Source organism: Arachis ipaensis, chromosome B2, assembly GCF_059453495.1.
Source record: "Arachis ipaensis isolate K30076 ecotype BB chromosome B2, ASM5945349v1, whole genome shotgun sequence".
Classification (NCBI taxonomy): Eukaryota; Viridiplantae; Streptophyta; class Magnoliopsida; order Fabales; family Fabaceae; genus Arachis; species Arachis ipaensis.
In genome coordinates this window covers 28,973,151-28,984,801 of record NC_142437.1, presented here as the reverse complement: position 1 = coordinate 28,984,801, position 11,651 = coordinate 28,973,151, and the positions used below count along the sequence as shown (strand labels likewise).

The following is an 11,651-nucleotide window of genomic DNA, read 5'->3' as shown; positions in this document are numbered from 1 at the left end:
CCGTCCATCAATAGTTCCAATTCAAAACATAATTCATTCTTTTCTAAATGAATCAAACTTAAAACATGCTCATTTTCTTAATAACTCAAAATCAAACCATATAACCTTTGAATCTAAATCTTTTTAAATAATCATATAAACAAAATCTCTAATTTTTATAAAATTTCGGCAGCATCTCCTCTAAAACCCGGACTTTGCCACCCTTTTCGGGTCCAAACCTGCTTTCTTTTCAATTCAACATACCATTCTTCATCATCATAACAATCACCACAATAAATTTACTTCAGATCAACAATTATACTCATACAATATTTAAATCCAACAACCAAAATTCAACTAAGGATCATAGTTCACTAATCCTAGGCTTCTAAAACAAAATACCTCATTATCACAACAACCTCCACAATAGTTACACCTCAAATAAATAATTCATCAAATCATTAGTTAATCAACAAACACCAAACCAACCATGTTCATCAATAATAACATTCAACCATAATTCCCTTCAAATTAACATAACAACATTCACCATCCAAAATTAATAACTAATTATCTAATAAACTTCAACCAAATATATTCATCAACAAATTACTAAACATTAAACATACACCTGCATTCCAACTTATCCTATGGTCATCTAGCCTAAGTTTTCACAGAACATTATATATTAAATGCAAGAAACCTAAACCATACCTTAGCCGATTCCCAAGTATTATTCCAAGACAATTTTCCTAAAAGAACACAGCCCTCAAAACCTCAACTAATCCGCTTCTTCCAAGTTCCAGTATTCACAATTTTAAGCTCCAATTATTTATTCACAACCTAATACACATTTATAACACATATATATCTAATTTAATACTCAAAGTTCAAATTTAATAAAAATAAAATAGAATTATCGTATCCTCACCTTACCCAAGCTTCACATAAGCAAGAGTGAACGTTTCCCTCAAGTTAATTGGATCCTAAAACATCAGAAATCAAAGAAATTCAATCTTCCCACTCAAAATTCAAAAATTGGGGAAAAGAGGAGACTGAGGTGAAATAGCAAGTTACTTATGAAATTGTTCTGGTAGAAATGTAGAGCTCGACGCGATGGACACGTGGCCACAAACGGTGCAGCGATCGGAGCTCGGACGGAGAAGTTACGGCGTACAAACGATTGCCGTAAGGGTTCAGTGAAGTTTTCGTTCTTCTCTCCCCTTTACGTGCTGCAAATACGCTTCTATTAAAATAAAAGGGAAGAAAGGCTTTGGGATCACTTAAAAGGGCTGGTCCGGTTGGACCGACAGCCCGGTTTAGGTCCGGTTCAACCGGTTCGGTCCTTTCGGTCTAATTTTAGACCATTTTCTTCGAAATTAGTGTCAAAATTAGTGTCAAAATAACTAAAGATTAAAAGAACTAAGCAATAAAAGAACTAGGAAATGATCAAAATTAAAAGTAATGCAAGCAACAAGGAATAAAATCAAAACTAGTGAAAATGCTATAAATGCAATAAAAGGGCCTTGACTTGGGAATGAGTATCCAAGGAATCCTATCATCGCCATAACCACAACTATGGTAATTATCATGAGTCAATCTCGCCTAGTCAACCCCAACCATCGAAGAGTAAGTCAAGCAAGCATAATTGACCTTAATCCATAAGTCCTAACTAACTTACCAAACTAGTTGATAAAAAATTAGCGTCAATGGAAACAAGTGTCAACTAACTACCTAAGAATTACCACTAAATGCCAGACATTATGACTCTAGTATCCTAGGAACTCAAACCACAAGTCAAGGTGGGATAATCTACTCAAATCCTAAGGTTGGAATTTTCACAAACACCTTGTGTGCATAAAGGTAAAACATGGAAAATTACAAAGTAAAATGGAAAGCTATAACCAACTATCAACAATATCAACAAGAGACAAGTAATCAAGCATAAAGGAGGCATGAAACACAAAATTCATCAATCAAAATTTTAAGAAACTCAAAATTGCAATTATAAACAAAGTAACTTGAACCAAAGGAAGTGAAAATAAAGACAATGTAATTAAAGAGGAATTAAAGAGTACTTACAATTAAAGATGATCAAAATCCAAGATTAAACTTGCTATAAAATGCTACAAAGGAAATTGATAAACCCTAAGAGAGCTCTCTATTCTACTCCTACTCCTACTCCTAATGGATTTTCTACCTAATCTACCCTAATGAAAGCTTGTTCTTCATATGTGTTGAATCCCCTTATATAGCACTCCAAAATCAGCAACCAAGCCTTTCAAAATGAACCAAAAGCCCTCAGAAAATGCACAGCACGCGTTTCATTAACAAAATCACGTGCAGGGACCTGCGCGGACGCACAGATGTGTGCGTCCGCACACTTTGCTATTTTGGCTCCTGTGCGTACGCATAGGTACTTGTGCGCACGCACGCTGGCTTGTGCGCACGCACACTTGGCTGAATCGGTCTTGTGTGTACGCACGCTTGCTTGTGCGCACGCACACCTTGCTGTGTGTGCTTTTCCTTGTTTTCTTCATGTGTTCTCCCTTGTACATGCTTTCTTCCACTTTTGCTTAGCCAATCTTGCCAAAATGACCTGAAATCACTCACAAAATATATCACGGCATTGAATGGCATGAAAATGGAATTAAATTACTCGATTTAAGCACAAAAATGCATGTTTTCACATTTAAGTTCAAATTAGGGATCAAACACAAAAGTATGCTATTTTAGTGCTTAAGTGTGAGTTCATGTGCTAGAAACCATCCAAATTAAGTCAAAATATATCATCAAATATGGACTCATCAATTCTCCCACACTTAAACAATAGCATGTCCTCATGCTAAACCAACAAGGAGAATGATCAAAAGGGAAACAACTTATTGAATGCAACTACCTATGTGCATGCAAGTATGTATATACTATATATACCTATATATCTATCTATGTATCCTATTGGTTTGGTGAAAATAGACAATAAAATTCCAAGCAGGAGTAATAACATATAGGGCTAAGCAAAGAATTAACTCAATGCAAACAAAATCTATTGAATTGATTTAACTCATCAAAAAGAAGCATCTTGCAAGAATGCATGATAAGAAGGGTGGAAACATAGAATTGAGTGATCGAACCTTCACTAGGTGTGTATACACTCTCAACGCTCGGTGTCTAGGGTCAAGATATTGAGAGATCATATTGACCTGTTGGGTCAAGATCTTGTTCTGAGCCAATATGGCATTCAGAATATCAACTTCAAGAACTCCTTTCTTTTGAGGGATCCCATTACTTACAGGGTTTCTTTTAGAAGTGTACATAAATTAGTTGTTTGCAACCATCTCGATGAGTTCTCTTGCTTCTGCAGGCATTTTCTTCAAGTGGAGGGATCCACCTGCAGAGCTGTCCAATGAGATTTTGGACATCTCAGACAGACCATCATAGAACACGCTTATGATAGACCATTCTGAGAGCAGGTCAAGAGGACATCTCCTGGTCAGTTGCTTGTATCTTTCCCAAGCTTCATAGAGGGATTCACCTTCTCTTTTTCTGAAGGTTTGAACTTCCACTCTAATTTTGCTCATCCTTTGAGGAGGAAAGAATTTAGCCAAAAAAGCATTGACCAACTTTTTTCAAGAGTCTAGGCTCTCTTTAGGTTGAGAATCCAACCATATCTTAGCTCTGTTTCTTACAGCAAAGAAAAAGAGCATAAGTTTGTAGACCTCAGGATTCACTCCATTAGTCTTAACAGTATCACAGATCTGCAAGAATTCAGCTAAGAATTGATGCGTATCTTCCAGTGGAAGTCCTTGGAACTTACAATTCTGTTACAGAAGAGAGACTAACTGAGGCTTAAGCTCAAAGTTGTTAGCTCCAATGGCAGGTACAGAGATGCTTCTGCCATAAAAGTCAAAGGTAGGCATGGTGAAGTCACCAAGAACCTTTCTTGCCTCTCCTTCAGCTTCGGCCATATCTTTAGCTTCTTGTTCAAAATTTTCTGAAAGGTTTCTTCCGGAGTGTTGTGCTTTAATTTGTTGTAAGCTTCTCCTTAAAGTCCTTTTAGGTTCAAGATCAAGATTAAAGAGAGGTTCTTTATCCCTATTCCTGGTCATAAACAAGAAAAGAAGAAAAGAAAGAAAGAAAGGAAGCTTCTACGTCTGATATGAGTCTAGAGAGCTCCCAGTGAGATGTGAAGAAAGAAGAGGAAGAAGAATGAAGATAGACGAAGTAGAAGAAGAGTTCGAATAAATAGAAGTAGAAACGATAAATAAGAATTAAAATATTTTTGTTTTATTTATTTATGTAATTTGAAAATAAGAGTTAATTAATTAAAAAGAATTAAAAATTAAATGATAAATTTTCAAAAAAGAAGAGAGAGAAATAGAAGAAGGATTTTCGAAAATTAGGAGAGAGGAGAATTAGTTAGGAAGTTTTGAAAAAGAAGAGAGAGTAAACAAGTAACTAATTAAGAAAAGATTTGAAAACAAGATAAGATAGAAAATTAGAAAAGATTTGAATTTAAATTTGAAATTTGAAAATTAAATTTTGAGTTTCGAAATGGAGATTTGAATTTTGAAAAAATCAACAAGATAAGATACAGATTTGATTTTTGAAAAGGTTTAATTTTTAAAATTTGAAATTTGAAATTTAAATTTTGAATTTTGAAATTGAATTTTAAAAATTGAAATCAGATAAGATAGGATTTTTGAATTTTGAAGAAAGATAAAAAGATAAGATAAGATTTTGAAAAAGATAAGATTTTTGAAAAGATTTGAATTTTGAAATTTTAAAAACTAAGATAAGATAAGATAAAAATTTTTGAAATTAAAATCTGAATTTTTAATTAAAGTTTTTGAAAACTAATTAAAAGATAAGAAAATATATTTTATTTTTTTAATTTTTGAATATAATGAAGAAAGAGAAAAACAATAAAAAGACACCAAACTTGAAATTTTTAGATCTAAAAAAGCACTCAATTTTTGAAAATTGCAAGGAAAAACACCAAAAGACACCAAACTTAAAACTTTTAATATCAAAATAAAAAGAAAAACAATAACACTTTGAAGATCAAGAAGAACACCAAGAACAAAACTCAAATAATTCAAAGAACACAAGAACATGCAAAAGACACCAAACTTAAAATTTTTGAAAACAAAACACAAACTTTTCGAAAATTATAAAAGAAAAACACAAGAAGACACCAAACTTAAAGATTGACACAAGATTCAAACAAAGAAACTATTTTTGAAAATTTTTCGAAAGAAAGACTCAAAATTTTCAAAAACTTTAACAAGAACAAAAACAAAAGACTCAAACCAAAAACAAAGATTAAACAAAGAAAAGAAAAAAAATTTTAACAAGGTTTTAATTTTTTCGACAAAAAGAAAAATAAAATAAAAGACTCTAACAAAATTAAAGACAATACCTGGTCTAGGGAACAAGATAAGAAGTTGTGTAAACTATGATAAGAAGGTGGTTAAGGCTTGGAGATGCGTTGTTCTTCTGGATTAACTCTGGCATTACTGTCTTCTTCAATTGTGAATGATTTCTTCTATGGAAGGCTATATGTGATCAACGCCGTACGGCCGTGGTCATTAATCTTCTCTGCTTCAGATCAAACGCCGGGTCAACGGTCATTCAATCCGAACAAGGGTGAAGCTCTAGCAATCTATTCCCTTGGTGATCCTACTCAAAACGCCACAGACAAGGTCGAATCTTCCGGATCATAGAATGCTGCGCCTTTGGATTCTAGCCTCTACCACAGAGACCCTAATCTCCCCATACCTCGGCTAAACTGGTGTCTCGAGAAGTCCCCAACGAAGTCGTGGATACCGTCTAAGAGATGTATAATCAAGCTGGCAGTTCGAAGCTTTCCAGTCACGTATTCACACGAACCCAAGAAGAACACGGGTGGTTGTCAGACACGCAGTCTTAGTATGAAGAACGGAGATGATTGTCACAGGTCATTCCATTCATCAAGTTGAAGAACGAAGATACATCTTAGAATTGAATCAAACATGTATTGAAGAGAAACAGTAGTACTTTTATTAATACATAAAACTCAGCAGGGCTCCTCCCCTCAACCTAGGAGGTTTAGAAACTTATACTGCTAGGAAACACAATGATAAACGAAAATATGGCATAAAGGTCTCGTATGATTATGTAAATTATCCCTTAAATACTAACCTAATGACTAAGGATTAGATAAGAAAGGGTAAAACAGTCTTTCGGTGCTAAAATCTACTTCTGGGGCCTACTTGGTGAGTGTTTGGGCTGAGCTTTGATGAGATCCACGTGTTAGGAGGCCTCTAGGGCGTTGAATGCTGGCTAGGGGTTCCTCTTTGGGTGTTTGGACGCTGGTCTCCTTCTTTGGGCGCTGGACGCCTGGAATGGGGTAGGAGGCTGGCGTTGGACGCCAGTTTTGGGCCTTCTATTCTGAAGCAAAGTATAGATTATTATACATTTCTAGAAAGCTCTGGAAGTCAGCTTTCCAGAGCCATTGAGAACTCTCCATTTGAATTTCTCTAGCTCTAGAGAAGCTCTTCCGAGTGCAAGGAGGTCAGATCCAGATAGCATCTGCAGTGCTTTCTCTATCTCTGAATCAGACTTTTGCTAACTTTTGCTCCAACTCCTCAATTTCAGTAAGAAAATACCTGAAATTGCATAAAACACACAAACTCAAAGTAGAATCCAAAAATGTGAATTTAACACTAAAACCAATGAAACTATAATAAAAACTAAACAAAACATGCTAAAAACTATATGAAAATGATGCCAAAAAGCGTATAAAATATCCGCTCATCAATTACCAAACCTATAAATATAGTATACAATTTTTATTACAAGACAAATCAAACAATAATTAATAACACATATATTTTTTGCTATGATTGTTTCATATATTAAAAAACTAATACTCAAATATAAAATAAATCTCGAGTTCAAATTCAAAAACTAAAAATTGAAGAAAAATACAGAAACAATACAATTTAAACTCTAAGTCCTTTTCTATTCCTCCTTCCTCTAGCCATCTCAAACTTCCTTCTCTTGGATCATACATAAGGCTTGGTTTGGCTGTGAGGAACACCAGCAGCAGGACCAAAGTGTTTCACAACTTTCCTGGAGTTCTTTGGGCCTCTAAAAAGGACCTACATTCATACAACAATATATAAACTAAATTAACCATCTAAAAACTGATCACTTCAACATTTCCAAACTTATCCAATCATGATGCATAGCATCATTATAATTCAAAAATGAATATATACTTGGTTTCATGTGATTTATTCAATTAAATGGTACAAATATTTTTTGAACCAGTCCAGCTCAAATATCCATTGATAAGTTTATATATCATAGTCATAAACATCATTTGAAACTAGTAAGTGGATTATATATCTAATGTACACATACCGTGTTCTGTCCAAGAGGTGCTCTAAAGGCAACTTGATCAAATGTCAAGCATTCACCACCAGCCTTCTCTATTCTAGCACGTGCAGTCTCTGTAAACCTGAGTTTAATTACTGTCGGTCCTCCTCACAAGGTAGCGGTAAAGCTGATCATGTCACACCAAATCAAAACCATCCAAATTCATACTTTGATAAAGAACAAATAAATCTCTAAAACAGATGAAAATTTGCACAATTTATAGTTAAAGGAGTTCCCTCAGTATAATGAAAGGAATAATCAAATGTTATTCAGCATTAGCATGGTAAAGAATAGCAGCATCATTGGGAACCTTGCAAATTACAAGCACTAAAGTATTACTAAAAAGCATAAATTATAATGTTATTAATCAGAACATTATTAATCAGAATCTGGTACATATTAGAGCATGTGTTTTGTTTCAGATCCTGATTTGCAATCCAGAAATTAATGACTAGTAATGAGCCAGTGTTTTTAAATGGCGTTTATGGCGGCGACATAACGATATGGCGTGGCGGGTTTTGACCCTGCCACCATTTACTGGGCACCGTGATGGGGTTATAACGGGGGGCGCCATGGCGGCCGCAATTACGGTGGCGCCATGGCGGGACACAATCAATATGGCGGAAATAGCGAGGTGTTTCAGGTTTTGCAAAAAAAATTGAGGGTAGTTTGGGTAATTTAATAAACCTAAGTCAGATCCCACTAACCACTAACCCTAATTTTCAGCCCCTCATTCATAACTCCCTCCTCTGCCCCTTGTTAAAAAAAAAACCTCTCTTCGTCTCTGTTCTCTCATCTCTGCAACCCAGATTTCTTCACCACGCTGCCATCCATTGTCACCGCTAATCTAGCCACCCGTCGCGCCGCCCAATGCGCCACCCAACGCGCCGCCCGTCTCTGTTCTCTCAACACTGCTGCTCATCACCTATTCACACTGCTGGTTCGTGCCCTTTCTTCTCTGCTCTTATCTTTTTCTTTCCTCTCTTCCCTGCTGCCCATTCTTCCTCAATAATCAGTGACAGTATTAAACTTCTCTTGGTGCGCAGAAATCGTGACGGTTCTATTCCTTGGTAACGAAGCTGAAAACTTTATACGCACGTTCATAATCTTAATTCTTTGTCACAACTTCGCATAGCTGACCAGCAAGTGCACTGGGTCGTCCAAGTAATAAACCATACGCAAGTAAGGGTCGATCCCACGGAGATTGTCGGCTTGAGGCAAGCTATGGTCACCTTGTAAATCTCAGTCAGGCGGATTCAAATGTATTAAGAGATTATAGTGTACTAAAAGATAATTAAAATAGGATAGAGATACTTATGTAATTCATTGGTGAGAGTTTCAGATAAGCGTATAGAGATGCTTTCGTTCCTCTGAACCTCTGCTTTCCTGCTGTCTTCATCCAACCAATCCTACTCCTTTCCATGGCAAGCTTTATGTAGGGCATCACCGTTGTCAATGGCTACATCCCATCCTCTCTGTGAAAATGGTCCAATGCGCTGTCACTGCATGGCTAATCATCTGTCGGTTCTCGATCATACTGGAATAGGATTTACTATCCTTTTGCGTCTGTCACTATGCCCAGCACTCGCGAGTTTGAAGCTCGTCACAGCCATCCCTTCCCAGATCCTACTCGGAATACCACAGACAAGGTTTAGACTTTCCGGATCTCAAGAATGGCCATCCATGGGTTCTAACTTATACCACGAAGATTCTAATATCTCGGACTCGGTCCCCTGTATTAGATATCTAAGAGATATTCATTCTAGCTTGTTTGCATGTAGAACGGAAGTGTTTGTCAGGCACGCGTTCATAGGTGAGAATGATGATGAGAGTCACATAATCATCACATTCATCATGTTCTTGGGTGCGAATGGATATCTTAGAATAGGAATAAGCTTGAATTAAATAGAAAAACAGTAGTACTTTGTATTAATTCATGAGGAACAGCAGAGCTCCACACCTTAATCTATGCTGTGTAGAAACTCTGCCGTTTGAAAATACATAAGTGATAATGGTCCAAGCATGGCTGAATGGCCAGCCCCCATGAAAGTCTAAGATAGCATAAAACTGATCAAAGATCCCTAACTAAGATAGTAAAAAGTCCTATTTATACTAAACTAGTTACTAGGGTTTACAGAAATGAGTAAATGATGCAGAAATCCACTTCCGAGGCCCACTTGATGTGTGCTTGGGCTGAGCATTGAGCTTTACATGTGTAGAGGTCTTTCTTGGAGTTGAACGCCAGTTTGTAACCTGTTTCTGGCATTTAACTCCACTTTGCAACCTGTTTCTGGCGTTTGACTCCAGAAAGCAGCATGGAACTGGCGTTCAACGCCAGTTTGCATCATCTAAACTCAGGCAAAGTATGGACTATTATATATTGCTGGAAAGCCCTGGATGTCTACTTTCCAGAGCAATTGAGAGCGCGCCATTTGGAGTTCTGTAGCTTCAGAAAATCCACTTTGAGTGCAGGGAGGTCAGAATCCAGCAGCATCTGTAGTCCTTCTTCAACCTCTGAATCTAATTTTTTCTCAAGTCCCTCAATTTCAGCCAGAAAATACCTGAAATCATAGAAAAACACACAAACTCATAGTAAAGTCCAGAAATGTGAATTTTATTTAAAAACTAATAAAAATATACTAAAAACTAACTAAATTATACTAAAAACTATGTAAAAACAATGCCAAAAAGCGTATAAATTATCCGCTCATCACAACACCAAACTTAAATTGTTGCTTGTCCCCAAGCAACTGAAAATAAAATAGGATAAAAAGAAGAGAATATACTATAAATTTCAAAATATCAATGAAACTTAGCTCCAATCAGATGAGCAGGACTTGTAGCTTTTTGCCTCTTGAATAGTTTTGGCATCTCACTTTATCCATTGAAGTTCAGAATGATTGGCATCTATAGGAACTCAGAGTTCAGATAGTGTTATTGATTCTCCTAGTTCAGTATGTTGATTCTTGAACACAGCTACTTTATGAGTCTTGGCCGTGGCCCTAAGCACTTTGTTTTCCAGTATTACCACCGGATACATAAATGCCACAGACACATAACTGGGTGAACCTTTTCAGATTGTGACTCAGCTTTGCTAAAGTCCCCAATTAGAGGTGTCCAGGGTTCTTAAGCACACTCTGTTTTTGCTTTGGACCTTGACTTTAACCGCTCAGTCTCAAGTTTTCACTTGACACCTTCACGCCACAAGCACATGGTTAGGGACAGCTTGGTTTAGCCACTTAGGCTATGATTTTATTCCTTTAGGCCCTCCTATCTACTGATGCTCAAAGCCTTGGATCCTTTTTATTTACCCTTGCCTTTTGGTTTTAAGGGCTATTGGCTTTTTGCTCTTGCCTTTTGGTTTAAATAGCTTTTGGCTTTTTCTGCTTGCTTTTTCTCTTTTTTTTTCTTTTTTTCGCTATTTTTTTCTGCAAGCTTTTGTATTCACTGCTTTTTCTTACTTCAAGAATTATTTTTATGATTTTTTAGATTATCAAATAACATGTCTCCTTTTTCCTTATTCTTCAAGAGCCAACATATTTAACATTCATAAACATCAACTTCAAAAGACATATGCACTGTTCAAGCATTCATTCAGAAAACAAAAAGTATTGTCACCACATCAAAATAATTAAACTAGTTTCAAGGATGAATTCGAAACCATGTACTTCTTGTTCTTTTGTTTTTAGAACATTTTTCATTTAAGAGAAGTGATGGATTCATATTCATAACTTTAAGGCATAGACACTTAGACACTAATGATCATAGAGTAAAGATACAAACATAATTAAACATGAAGCATGGAAACCGAAAACAGAAAATAAATAGACAAGGAGATTAAGGAATGAGTCCACCTTAGTGAGGATGGCGTCTTCCTCTTCCTGAAGAACCAATGGTGCTTTTGAGCTCCTCTATGTCTCTTCCTTGTCTTTGTTGTTCCTCCCTCATAGCTCTTTGATCTTCTCTAATTTCATGGAGGATGATGGAATGCTCTTGGTGCTCTACCCTTAGTTGTCCCATATTGGAACTTAATTCTCCTAGGGAGGTGTTGATTTGCTCCCAATAGTTTTGTGGAGGAAAGTGCATCCCCTGAGGCATCTCAGGGATTTCATGGTGAGGAATTTCCTCATGCTCTTGTTGAGGTCCATGATCTCTTGTTTGCTCCATCATTTTCTTAGTGATGAGCTTTTGAGATGAATCTCTCCATCTCCCATGACTCGGAGGTGGAAGCTTTTGTCTTCCCTTTC

General features: G+C 36.3%; 1 non-coding gene across 1 annotated transcript; it reads right to left on the bottom strand.

Moving 5' to 3' along the window:
- Window positions 1-7,634: 7,634 nt before the first annotated feature.
- Window positions 7,635-7,714, bottom strand: LOC148573436 (small nucleolar RNA snoR53Y). The gene has a single exon (XR_015906515.1). It is a non-coding gene; the product is annotated as a small nucleolar RNA snoR53Y (small nucleolar RNA).
- Window positions 7,715-11,651: the final 3,937 nt, after the last annotated feature.